At 38.1% G+C, this 13592-nt stretch overlaps 1 protein-coding gene across 1 annotated transcript in view; it reads right to left on the bottom strand.

Moving 5' to 3' along the window:
* The window catches only part of LTBP1 (latent transforming growth factor beta binding protein 1), a gene marked incomplete at both ends in the record, with an annotated part of 200785 nt that overhangs the window by 134211 nt on the left and 52982 nt on the right, over positions 1-13592 (bottom strand). The gene's annotated exons all lie outside the window — the stretch shown is intronic.

Raw genomic sequence — 13592 nt, 5'->3', positions numbered from 1 at the left:
AGAAGGACTTCGGCGATCCAAGGCACAGAGGCTGTCTTCATAGTTCTCTGTAGCCATACCTCAGGAGACAGGCCTATCCTCACCTAGCACAAGGCTCAGAGACCTTCACAGTGAGCATAACACATGCAGATTTCAGTCAAAAAGAAACTGTGGACATTTCTCCTGAAAGGAAGCACTCGGCAGGAAGTCTGCAAGGTTAGCATCTTGGACTTCCTTGAATCATCTCCTTGACTTCTGTGGGGTTTTTTATTTATTTTTGTTTTGTTTGTTTGTATTTGTTTTGTGTATGTATGCACATGCATGTGTGTGTTTTATCTTCTATAAAGAGGCAAAGATTTAATCCAAACATGAAACTATATCTTTCCATACTTCTTACATTGTTTGGCAGTGTGAACGTTGAAAGCCCATAGAAAATGCCCTTTACTGCCATAGCCTCAGCCTCTTTTGCACTTGGGCTAGTTTATAGAAAGAAGGACACCACAATTTTAAGGTTGCATACAGGTTATTTTCATCTTTAAACTCCAGAAGCTTTACTGATGATGCCACTGTGACATTGACATGAACAGATCTGCAACATAGATTATCTCAGATTCATTTCTGGAGAAAAATGATGGTGCTACAGCACCACAACATACCTGAAATCATTATTTTTATATAAAGAGACAGAAATGTATCATAAAATCTTCAAAACCAATCTTAAATGTGTGGAAATGAAACACCTCACTATGCTCTTAAGTATAACACCAGACTTTGACAAAACACAAATGTGAGAGCAGATAAATAAATGAGCATAATGAAAGAAAACACAAGTAGAAGACATAAATACCAAGCCAACAGAAAAGCTACTGGGGAAAAAAAAAAAAAAAAAAAAAGCATAACTAACTGGAGATAAATTCAGATTGTTGGCTTACTAAAGATGGGACAATCAGGTTGACTTGTAGTAGCTCATCTTCGTCCCTGAAGCAGGCAGCAAACTTGTAATGGGAGGGATCAGCCAACTGCACCATCATCCTGCCTCCTGGTCTAGGTTCACTCACGCCTAAAGACCCTTAGATACATCTGTCCAAGGAGATCAATGGAAGAATGTACCCGTAATTTCCAAAACCTGTGAAACTCTCTGGGCTCAACTGAAAAAGAAAGATGCCTGGATAAAATGATGAGAGTTTAGCTGAAAATTGGCACCACCTTTATATGATTTGCTTTCCATCTCTGCAAGTATGATATAATATTACAAGCATGGCAAGCTCCTGCTGAGTTAAATTTATGATCTAACAACAACAACAACAACTGCAGGAGAAGTGGAAAATATAAGCAAGACGATTTCTTCATAGAATCCCTTCCATCCCTACCGCCCATCACGACAAACTAATTTTTTCTGCATCAGCATGAAAGGTGAATGGGTTAAGAGAGGCAGCTGGAAGGTTTTAGGTCCAGGTGGCCACAGTGGCTCATGCAACCAGTCCTGGGAAGAGTTATACAAGGGGAAGGTTTCCTTATGAATCTCCTGGGTGCCTTTGTTTGCAAGGCTGCTCAGTCATAGCTTCTTTCTAGAGGAATTTCTATAAACACATTTTTTTCTCAGTTTTATGGCTGCCCTCACAGCTCCAGCATTCTGCAAAGATTGAACTAGACAGTATTCAATAGCTGTAGTGGATCTCAGAAGATTTGTGGCATGTCCCTGTTTTGAGGGAAGACAATGGGCTAGCAGCACGAGTGAAAGCAGAACTGTTATTCTGTTAAAAAGATGACTATACTGTCCTGTCTCACAGGTCAAGTGGGGCAAAAAGAAGAAAATATTTTAATGTGTTGAAAAAAATATGTTATTGTGGGTATAATGTTCTCCTGCTTCATAGTGACCTAATCAAAGGGATGCATTTAGTCACAATAAAAATCACAAGCAGTAGTTTTTATTGCAGAGTTGTCTGGCGGAGCTTACACATAACTCTCCTAGAATCCTTGCAAAAAAATTTCTTCCAACTACTTTTAGTATTATGGAGGGTTTTGGTGTTTATTTGCTTTAACATACCTTCAGTTACGACAAATATCCCCATGAAAAATCTCCTGAGGAAACAATTAAGTAAACTGGAGGCTTTCCATTAATAACTCCAAAAATGACACAAACTCAGTGTGTCAACCTTCTTCTGTACTGGAGCCAGTATGTTTTTATGTGTATTTACACAGCATCTCATAAAGCCTGAAGATTCTATCTAAAAATAAATAAATAAAATTGCACTCATCTATTCCCAAAGACAACAATTTATGATGGGTTTAATCTAATACTGTTTCATATGTTTTCAAACAATAGCCATGATACATGAGAATCTTGGAACGCAAATCTATCTTCTTATATCAAAGCCAGTAAGTTTTCACATGGCAAATCGATTCAGTGTTTTGAATTCTCAGATGACCAACTCCCTTACCCTCCCCTCTCTTGTTTTCTTAATTAAATGCTGACAGGATAAAAGGAAAGAAAGGAGAGGAAATTACTTATTTCCTAAAACACGTGTCTCCCAGTTATTTTACCACTACACCTGGTTTAGTCCTTACTACTAGATATGCTTGTTCAGCCAAAAGGAAAGCTGACATAGTATAAAAATCAACCACGTCAGTAAAATAGATAAGCTTTCAGAACTATTGTTGAATGATCTTTTTATATTTATTTATTTACTTGAAATATGTAAGGATGTTCTTTTTTTTTTTTTTTTTTTTTTTTTTTTTTTTTTTTTACCATCACCTAATCATCAGTTTACAACAACCAAATAAGTTTTGCAAGATCCGAACAAGCTGAAACATAGCTACCATACACCTTGGGTATTCCAAACTCTGGGAGATACCTATACTTAAATTAAAAAAAAAAAAAAAACACAACAGGAAAAAAAAAAAAGAGATAAAGACACTAGATCCACATACAGACTAGAGGCAGATTTTCCCTAAATTTCTGATTGCACATTGAGAGGAATACACCCCTTACCAGGCACAGAAAGGACCAAAAGAGACTGACAGATCCTGTAACCTCTCCTACCTCTTCTCCCTTCTTTTCACAGGTTAAAAAAAACAGCACTACACAAAAATTCTGTCCATTCTATTCTTAAAACCCTTCTATTACACAAATTCCACAGTCTCTCTAAGGAACACATTCCTGCGCTTTGGTCTCTCTTCTTATTATAAAGAAGTATTCCTAATACCTAACCCACATTTCCCCTGTTGCAATCCAAATATATTATGCCCGGTCTTATCTATGGTGAACTCTGAGAAAACCTTATTCCTCTGTAAATCGATCTTTACCATACTTGAAGACTGCTACTGTGAGTCCCCCCTCAGTCTCATTTTCTCCAAACCAAAACCATCTCACATTTTTCAGTCTAACAAGCCATATTTTGCAGTTTGCCATTCTTTCTTGCTTTGCTTTTAATTTCCCTCAGTTGGTTCTTGTCTTCCTTCAAATCAGCTGTCCAAAACTAGACACAGTTGCAGCTGAGCTCTGATCAATGCTGAGGAGTGAAGCAGGATTACTTAATACATCTTTACTGAAACGCTCATGTTGGTATAACTTATTTCTCTCCCCCAACAGTGCAATATTGATCCTTCATACTCAGCCCCAGCCTGCGTGATAGTCAAAGGGACACAGACATCCTGAATCCTCTTCTGACAGGTTGGAAAAGGATGTTATCCCCACGATGTGGACCATTCCCCTACGTGATGTTAGCAAGGCTGAACTGAGCCTATCTAAAAACCAGGCAGAATATGAGCTTTAGTCTATTTAACAGCCAAAGTTTTTTTGCACAAGCCAAAGTCTGGAAAATGCATGGATTCAAAAACACAAGGCACAGCTGTTGGGTAACTTCATTTTCGATTTCTATTTACATCTGCCTTTATGTATGGCAGTGCATCTGTGCTCATCAGAAATGTTGTTGCATTACATTACATACTTCATACCTGATTCTCTTTTCTCAGGCACTGCCAGTAATCAGATATGGCAATGAAACTAAAAATAAGATGACCCAGCTTTATTTCATCCAAGATCCACCACTCTCTAGGAGAGCTAACAGTACTTCTCCCAGTTCTGCATGAGGTGAGGTGTACTTGCACACACCTGCTCAGCCACACTCTTTGAGCAAGAAATGAGTGTTTCAAGCTGTGTTGTTTTTTTTTTTTTTTTTGATAGCTACACATTGATATATATATGCTACATATTACAGACATGTAATTAATTCCACCATTCCTTCTACTTTATTTCTGTAACTCTATTTTATATTTGTATGATCTTACAAGTATTTAATTGGTCATTACAGATGAACTTATGATATTTTGTCACTTTTCAAATATTCAGTTCTATTGCCTTTATGAAAACCAATGTGCCTATTCAAAAAAGCAAAACACGATCTGGCTATCTATTATGGTGGTAAATGAACAGTGGCCTCCACAGCTCCTTTCCCCCCTGCCCCGCTCTTATTGTCATCTTGTCACCATTGCTGTTACACACTTATATAGATATTGTGTCCATATAGATATGGAGTATGTGACCAGTTCTGGGCTCCCCAGTACAAGAGGGACACAGAACTACTGTAATGAGTCCAGAGGAAGCCTACAAAGATGAGTTAGAGGACTGGAGCACCTGTTGTACAAGGACAGGCTGAAAGAACTGGGTCTGTTTCACCCAGAAAGGAGAAGGCTGAGGAGAGACCTCATTAATGTATATAAATATCTGAGGAGAACGTGGCAAGAGAATGGAGCTGGACTTGTTTCAGCTGTGCCCAGCAACAGGCACAAACTGAAGCACAGGAGGTTCTGGCTTAACATGAGGGGGCACTTCCCTACTGTGAGGGTGACAGAGCATTGGGACAGGGTGCCCAGAGAGGTTACAGAGTCTCCCTCTCTGGAGATACTCAAAACCTGCTTGGGTGCCATCCTGTGCAACATGCACTACGTGATCCTGTTTGTCAGGGGGGTGGGACTGGGTGATCTTCAGAGGTCCCTTCCAACCCCACCCATTCTGTGAGTCTATGATTTCTGGCCCCAGCAATAATTTTTGGTCAATTGTAGGAGAGGCAAATAAACCATTCTTCAGTTCTCTTAACCTTGGTTTAAGATAGATGTAAAGGTACACAATGCATTGCTTAAAATGATTTGCTACAGCAAAACTTGCCTCATTCAAGCAGACTTTCTTCATCAACTTCAGCAGAGTCTGATAAACTCTGATGTCTACAACACAGGTACACTGTGTTTTCTTTACCGTAGATGGCTGTCACTTAGACATCAAAGGAGCACATGTAGGCACAAGTGCTGAGATAGTTTTGAAGAACATTCATAGCTATATTTACATGTTCCCATCCAGGAGCCCTTTGTTGTCAAATCCTCTCACTGACATTGCCTTTTCAGAGGAGTCAGAGGAATTCACAGCAATTAGAATAATTTTTCTTCTATCCCGGTGCATAACAAATGATTCATGCATGGATTGGAAATCTGATTTCTGTCAGCAGGTATAATGAATCACCTTTTTTCTTCCTTATCTCTTTTCCCCCTGCAGTGACTCCCTACATGCAATCCTCAGGCAGGAAACAACATAACTTGGCTTACATCCATTTTCTATGTTTAAAATGATGTTAAACAAAAACAAAACAAAAACCCATCTCTGATCAATAGTTTATAGTGAAAAATATATCTATCATTTCCCTTTACATAGTTTAAGATGTTCCAGAAAAACATACCAATGCAAGTAAATTAACAGACAGCAATGTGGTTTGAGATGTCTGACAGGATGGCCTCAATTTTGTTTGATTAAATTTATTGGTTTATGTTTATTAGTTTTAAAGGTATTACACAGACTAGATTTGCAAAGGAATGTAATGCTAAAAAGCTTAAGTTTTAGCCTTGAGTCATGCCTCTGATCAGTCCTAGGCGTTGTGTACAAGAGATGAGAGAAGTTAATCTCAGAGGTAAGCAACCTAACCAGCATGCTGAACAGGAACGTGCCCAACCCATTAAACAGTATGTGCTAAGGACAAAAGACTGTATTTAGCTGAAATCCTTTTAGGGCTTAGACACTTTTCTTTGAGGAACTGGAGGACCTTCATTACAGCTGTGGCTCCAAACCCCACCATGACTACGCCAAAGTGTTCCTTAAGAACTTCAATACAGTGGAATAGTTTTAACAAGGCTTAGATGACTGCCCTGCTAAGGACAGGCAGGCAGATGAATGCTTCTAGCTGCAGGCCTATGTGGGAATTAAGAGACTGACACTCGGAAGGCTGGTCTTCTTCAGAGTGAAGCATTTCTGAAACAGAACTTCAAGTTCCTCAAGAGCTTCAGGCTTCAAAGTTCACAACTGTGCTTCACATTTGGGACTGGAGACATCAACAGTAAGCAACCCAGCATGAGGACTGCCATTCAAGATATCAATACATTTAGGTATCCGGGCCCAATGGGTATTCACTTGAGGGATATGGGAACAAAAGCCCCCAAACTACATTAAGGAGCAGATAATCATCTTAATGTCTAGGACAGAAAGCCGTTCTACACAACATTCATCTCAGCTGTAATGAAGGAGCAACAACCTTATTGTCCACCTCAATCTTCCCTGATGGAGGCTACTGCAGGGAATACTGCAGGAGCTGCACGCTCAGACAGTGAATTCAGCACCTTCCCATGCAAACTTACGACTATACGTTACAGTTCAGGTGGGCACAGATAAGCACACATTATTGTCATTGACACTTCAGAATTTCAGAAATAAAACAACTGGTTGCCTTATCAAGAGGACTCTTTAAAGAAGTCTCAACCACCCAATCCCCTTCAGAAGAAATTATGCATTTCATAGGCTCCTTCTAAAATTAAGACAGCAGACTTTACCCTGTCCTATGATAGAATTACAAGTCTTCAGTTGAAAAACATTAGATAAATTCTTGAGATGGACATACAATTTCCCCTTCCCACGGTACGCGACTCATTTACATAAGAAACCAAATGTTAGGTGTAACACTCTGAAATGGTAACATACCATTTCCAGGAAGAATAGAAAATAAAAATTAAATGAATATTGCCTCACTAAGTATATTCATTTAACATCCAATTTCCTGAAGGGAAGCAGCAGAAAAGCACTAAGGAAGTCAACAAACTGTAAACAGTGATAAAGGACATAACGTCATGGAATTAAGTTATAAATGAACACAACCCTCTCTGCATGCTGAATCACCATTAAAAGTCATCTCTCAGCACTGCATGATTTTTCTTCTTTAAATTTTCAGAATGGGCAAAAATGTGTTCACAGAAATAAGGATGTCACTGATTCAGAAATCTGACTGCATGCAAAAGGGCCTTCTTACAGTACTTTTTTGTCTAGGTTTGTTCATTCTTTCTGGCGTGGGCGACAGCACTGACATCAGACAAGAGCACTTTCACATCTCCTGTGAGTAAAACCAGACTTAGCTACTTAAAACAGTCAGAACTAGTTCTTTGTATCCAAGTAGTATCACAACAACTCTGGTGTTAGCCTGGCTAAGGGACTTTTAATGTTTAATTGTGTGGGTTCAACCTGTCTATATTACCCAGCTAAGTTACAATTTTGAAACACGTCATAGAGGTTTTCCCCTACAGAATTTTCTGGAAAGTCTCTTCTGTCTTTCTTCTTGAGAAATCTTTGGATTTGGAGCCAATTCTCTTTCATCACAGCAGTTGAGAAGCATTTGTCTCAGTCTGTGTTTTTCCCCAGCTATAACACATTTTGAACTGATTTTAATTCAGTTTGCCAGATCACCAATCTTCTTTTCCAACATTTTTCCCCACACTGCTGTTTATCAGTCTTGGCCTCCATATTTCAGAGCATAGATAAATGTCCATCCATTTTTGGGGGTTGAATGTAACATTTAAATTAATTCCTGTAAAAGGACCGGCAGCCCTTGCCTGCCATGCAGACATTCAATTATTGGTGAGCTCAGAGCCACAAAAACTTTTGAGTCCAAACAGAAAAATACAGTACTTTTTTTTTTTTTTTTTTGGAGAGGGGGGATGCTGATTTACTGGCCTCCTCAATCATGCACCCTGTGTATGGACACACACAAAAGAGTATTGTTAAAACGGCTGCTGCTCTAGTACATTTCAATAAGTAGTTTACATTTATACATTTATTTTATTTCCAAGGATTTCAAAAGAACTTCATAGTTCTTTATAATTGCTAAATAAACTATATTATTGGTTAAATTTATTTTTTCCCAGGATTTGTCACCTTACTTTATGAAGCAAAAGCAAAGTAAACGTGCTGCTGGAGTCTACAGAGGTAACTGCATTAGTGTCAACCCAGCTAAAGCACTTAATTTATATTTGGAGTTCAGCCTCTTGTTTCCAAGTCCCACTGGAATCAAATACAAACTTTAAAAGGCTGTTGTGAATAGGCATACTGCTATTTGAAGGCATAGCAAATGTTCTTAAATGGGAGAGAGGAAAACTATGCTTTACTGAGATTGCATGGCTTTTATAATCAAAAAAGCTACACTGTTGTTTGAACCTGATGCTGACTGCACCAAAATTTTGCTTAAACATTTTTAAATGTCCCTGAAAAATCCCCCCCAGCCTCTTGAAGGGGAGCAGATGCTCTGCACACATATGAAAATGCTTTGCATGTGAGGAAAAAAAAAGTCCCTGACATTTAAACAGCACCCCATTCCCCTATTTGTATTCCCATCCCCTTATTTGTATTTGATTATGTACAACCTCAGGAGCAACACACGCAAATGTCAGTTTCCATGAGTAACCAGAGTGAATTTAATTCCACAGTCCCTTCAAATAAGCTGTGTTGTGATTCTTCGGTTACTGAAATATTTCTCTTCTGCCTATTAGTCTTCTGTTTATTCTCTTTCTACCCACCTCATGCTGCTGGCTATACCTTGTTTAATCACAGCATAGCCATAACATTCCTCCCTTACCTTCCACTTTCTCAAAACCTCCATTTAGGGAAAGTTACCAGAGTTCAACCCTAATATACACACACATATGTGTAGGCAGAAGTTTCAGAAAATGCAATGCCCTAGTTAAAACAAGCCACTGAGAGAATTTCATAGTTTATGTAGAGCTGTTCCACAAAAAAAATACCAAGAAGGATGGAAAGAAAATCTGATCCTCTAAAGAACTGATGGTGCTTCTCCCCTAAAGCAACATATACTGAACCATGGTAGAACATCTGATCACACAGATGCATTTACATGGAACATGTCATATCTCTGAATCCACTTCTTTAACAGTAAAACATTTATGTATTTTACAGCTGTTTACCCTTACTTATTGATGGGGAAATAGTGTTATGATTTAAGTGTCTCATAGCGAAGTCAGAATGGTACAATTTCATAAAAATAGTGTAAACTCAAATCTCAAAGCAACACCTGTTTTTGTAAAATCAGCTTATGAAGTCATCAGTGAAACCAGCATGGGAAAAATCTGTATAAGCTTAAAAAGAGCTTCTGTAAGTTATCAGTGTGCTATGCTTCCAATAATAGAAAAGCTATTGTTATGCCAAAATTGTAAACAACTACTCTCCACAATTTTAAGAGGTGGAACATTTTCTTCCCCATTAATCATATATAATCTATATGAATGTATTTGAAGTTATATAAAATTGGAGGCAATACAATGCACCAGTAGTTGCATTGAACAGATACGTGACTTTAATATCATAAAATCATAAAAAGGCTTGGGTTGGAAGGGACCTTAAAAATGATCTAGCTCTAACCCTACTCCCATTGGCAGGGTTGTCACTCACAAGGCCCAGGACCTCGTCGTCCAACCTGGTCTTGAACACCTCCAGGGATGGGACATCCACAGCTTCTCTGGGCAATGTGATTGTTTCTGCTTCGTCTTTACACAAAAATCTAGGTGCTGCCCACAGAATCACAGGCAGACTGTTGAAATTCTGGTTTCCATACATGCAGACTCACCAATTTCAAGCCAGAACACTCACACAATTAAGTCAAAGTAGGAAGCATAATTCTGTACTCTCTAAACATTATGTAAGCCATGCTACTTAAATTCCAGACTTTTTAATTTTCTTACCTAAAATCATTCTTTATTTTTTCTTGCACTGACACGTCTCCTTACTGTATAAGGAGTTTTAGTGAAGACCAAGAAAAACTGCATCTAGCTAAAAAGAAAAGTCTTTGACCATATTTAACCATGTAAACTTAACATCCAAAGATTGCAAAATTCACAGGCATTTCCCATCTTCATGAATAAACAGGACAGATTAGAATCATTTTCCTTCTTAAATACATATTTATCCTCGGAATAACGTTGTTATATAAACATGTTTTATTTACTTCACAGAATGCAGTTCTAGTTGTGGGTAGGGTATGCCTTATACTTCCTCTCAAGTTCTGTTTTTAGTGTAATTTTTGATCACCTCAGGTGTTGATATATTTTCACAACATTCCTGTAATGTAGGGATCATCATGGTGGCATCATCGTTTTACATGTGTGGAACTGGAGCCCTGTGGGGGCTTGCAAAAGTGTGCAATACATACATGAAAGCAACACTAACTCCAGCAACACCAGGCAAGTGATTTCAGATTTAGAAATTCCGCTTCTTCCAGAAGAAAGGGCAAGATGTACAATGCCTCTACAAAACTATCTCAAGCTGGAAAACAAAGCATATCGTTCACAACCCTCTTGAACCTTGAAGCCCAAGACATTTTAGAGTATTCTACTGCAACATAGAGCTGCATTATAGCTCTCCTTGATCTCCCATACTCCTCCTAACCTGGCCTTGGAGCCTCATTGAGAGAATTTCTCAGGAGTGGTCGACAATGGCTTTGCAATCACATCATATAGCTCTTTCAAAATCCTTTGCTGAATCCCATACAACCCATGGTTATTCCTCAGTCTTCTTCAGAGCAGGAATATCTACACGCACCAACCTTACCCAGAAAACATGAACTAATTTTAGCAGAAGGAAAATACATATATAGGTGGCTTAACACTATTCTGACAGGTTGGTTTTTTTTGTTTGTTTGTTTTTTGATACCCTAAGAAAAGCAGAAGCTCCCCAGACACAATCCTTTATAAACATCTAAGTTTACACCTAAGATGAAAATCTCCCCCATACAGGCTCACTGTACTTTTCAAAACACATTAAAAAAGAATCAAATTTGGCTTTGTCACTGTTCATATTCCCAAAGTAGAAAAAATGTGTATTGTCTACTTGGAATGAACAGTTCAAAACACAGATTTCTTCCATAAGTAGTAATAGGCAGTGTTTTTCAAATTCTCAGCAGCCTTCCTCAACTGTCTAATTCTACCTCACCTTGTATTAAAATAAGTTTTAAAAAAGGATTTCAAATGAAGAATAACTCAACAGTGAGTGAAAACCTAACACTGTATTCCCAAGATACCTTATTTTTATTCACACTCTTAAATAATAGGAACTTGACAATAATAAAATATTCAAATTTAAGAGAAAGGCATGTAACATAACTTTCCTGGGAACGAACATCACAAAATTATTTAACACCAGAAGTGGACAGAGTGAAGCTGTGAGTGGCCTACTGTCTTACTAGTCTAATAAGCAGTTCTCACAACGGTGTTGAGAAGAATTTCAGAAATTTCTCATTTTGTTTAGAATTTGCTTATAATCATATATTTATACACTTTAGACTGTTAGAAACAACACAATTTCTTTAACTGACCTTTTTAACTACATCTATAAAGCTAGGGAGACCAGCACTAATATTTATAGGATCCATGCTCAGCTCAGGTTGACCAGTGGTTATTATTTAACAGTGCCTTTAAAAGCATCTGAAGTAGATGTACCTGATTTACTAAAAGTATCATCTTCCTGTTGGTTTATAGACTACAAGGCTGCAAACAGAATTTACATCTAAAGTTTCTGTGCTGATGTCATTGTTCTTGTTGGAATCATAGAGGACTTTTAACACTAAGGTTTCAAATATTCAGGCAAATTATAGGTCATATCTGTATTTCAGATCTAAAGATGAAGTGTTTTAAAGTTATAATTATGGCTGATTTATCATATTTGACTTATTGCAACTCTGATGGCTTACTGAATTTTCAAGCTCCGTTGATAGGATGTATAATTGTACAGTAAAATTCAGTTTAAATGACACAAAGAACAGCCCATTCTGCTGTCTTTAAGTCTACTATATTGCGCATCAGAAAAATGAAACTGTTGAAATACAGCAAAGTAAGTGTTCCAGGAGGGACCTCAATGAATTTGAATTGAAAAATACTTAAACACAACTAATTTTTAATGCTTTCCCTATAGTATCTCCAAATGGTGGTCTGGCAACACTGTCACAGGTAATCCAAACACGACTGCCAGTCTGTGAAATCAGAAGATGCCCAGAAGCACCTGGCTCACATTTGTCAGTTTTGCTCCCAAAGTACCATTAGCCTACACCTCATCTCCCTCCACCAGAACACTCCAATCTCTGAAGACATCTCAGGACTGACACTTGTTCCTGTTTCAAGTCTATTTCAGGTCACACAATTAAAATCACCTGCAGAGGTCCAGAAAAATCAACATCAACTGAAGCTACATATAGAAAAAAATAGATATGTTCTATGGAGTGCACCTTGAGCAGATGTCACTGCGTTAATATTTCAAAAAATAAAATGCTTAGAAATGGTGAAAAATAACCAAATCACTTGTTTTGCACCCTATTTAATTTATAGATAGCAATCAAGACTTGGTGACATCACCCAAGAGTGCTTATCTGGCTATTTTATCTCTTCCCTAAAAAAAAAAAAATACAGGCATGAATTCTAACACACAGCTCAAACTGTTTTCTGTACTATCAGATACCTGAGCCATTTTGTCAGAAGCTGCAGTCACCAACTTTGGCTCCTAGCTGTCCTTCTCCCAGTCATGTTCCTCTGAGTACTGAAATTAACAGAGGAGGTCCAATAAGCTAGAAGCTCCTGACTGGCTCCTTCGTCATATAGCTGCACATAGTTATTTCCTTATTTTATCATAAAAAATAAGCCTCACACAACTCATTTGCTATTTAGAGGCAGTTTGGTACTTGGAAGTAAAACTGACTATATCTATGATAGATTGACTCAATCAAACATCCTGAAAGGACAAGGGCAAAAGCAAGACTTTTTTTTGACCAAAGTCCAACCAGCAACAGTCACTCCAAGTACTTGGAGAACTACGCAGCCTGGAATTTGTATGTTCACTGGCTAGCAAGAGTCAGAATAGAACACAATCCAATACTAGTGGCACTAATACCTTATTTAGAAAATTACAGCTGGCTGGAAGAAAAGCAATGGCACCTTCTTGACAAAAGGGACTACCGGTTGATGTTGACAATACAATTAAACATCTCTGAAGGTTCTGAAAAAAGGACGTCAGGCTTCGCAGGCACAATACTTCACTGCTCTGAAAAGGTTAATCTAAAGGCCCAAGGCTGGCCCTAATGGGAAGAACAGTGGGCAAAATTCTTCTTACCCATCGATGCATTTACTGTTTAAGAAAAGCAAGCATAGGGTTACATTCAAGTATAAATGGACAGACCGTAAAGATGGGCAATACAGAGATGCAAACATAGAAAAGGAAACTGTATTTATGGACTTAAAAGAAAACCCTCTTC

The sequence above is a fragment of the Netta rufina genome, assembly GCF_964035555.1.
Source record: "Netta rufina genome assembly, chromosome: 3".
NCBI lineage: Eukaryota > Metazoa > Chordata > Aves > Anseriformes > Anatidae > Netta > Netta rufina.
This window is presented reverse-complemented; position numbering and strand designations above follow the sequence as displayed.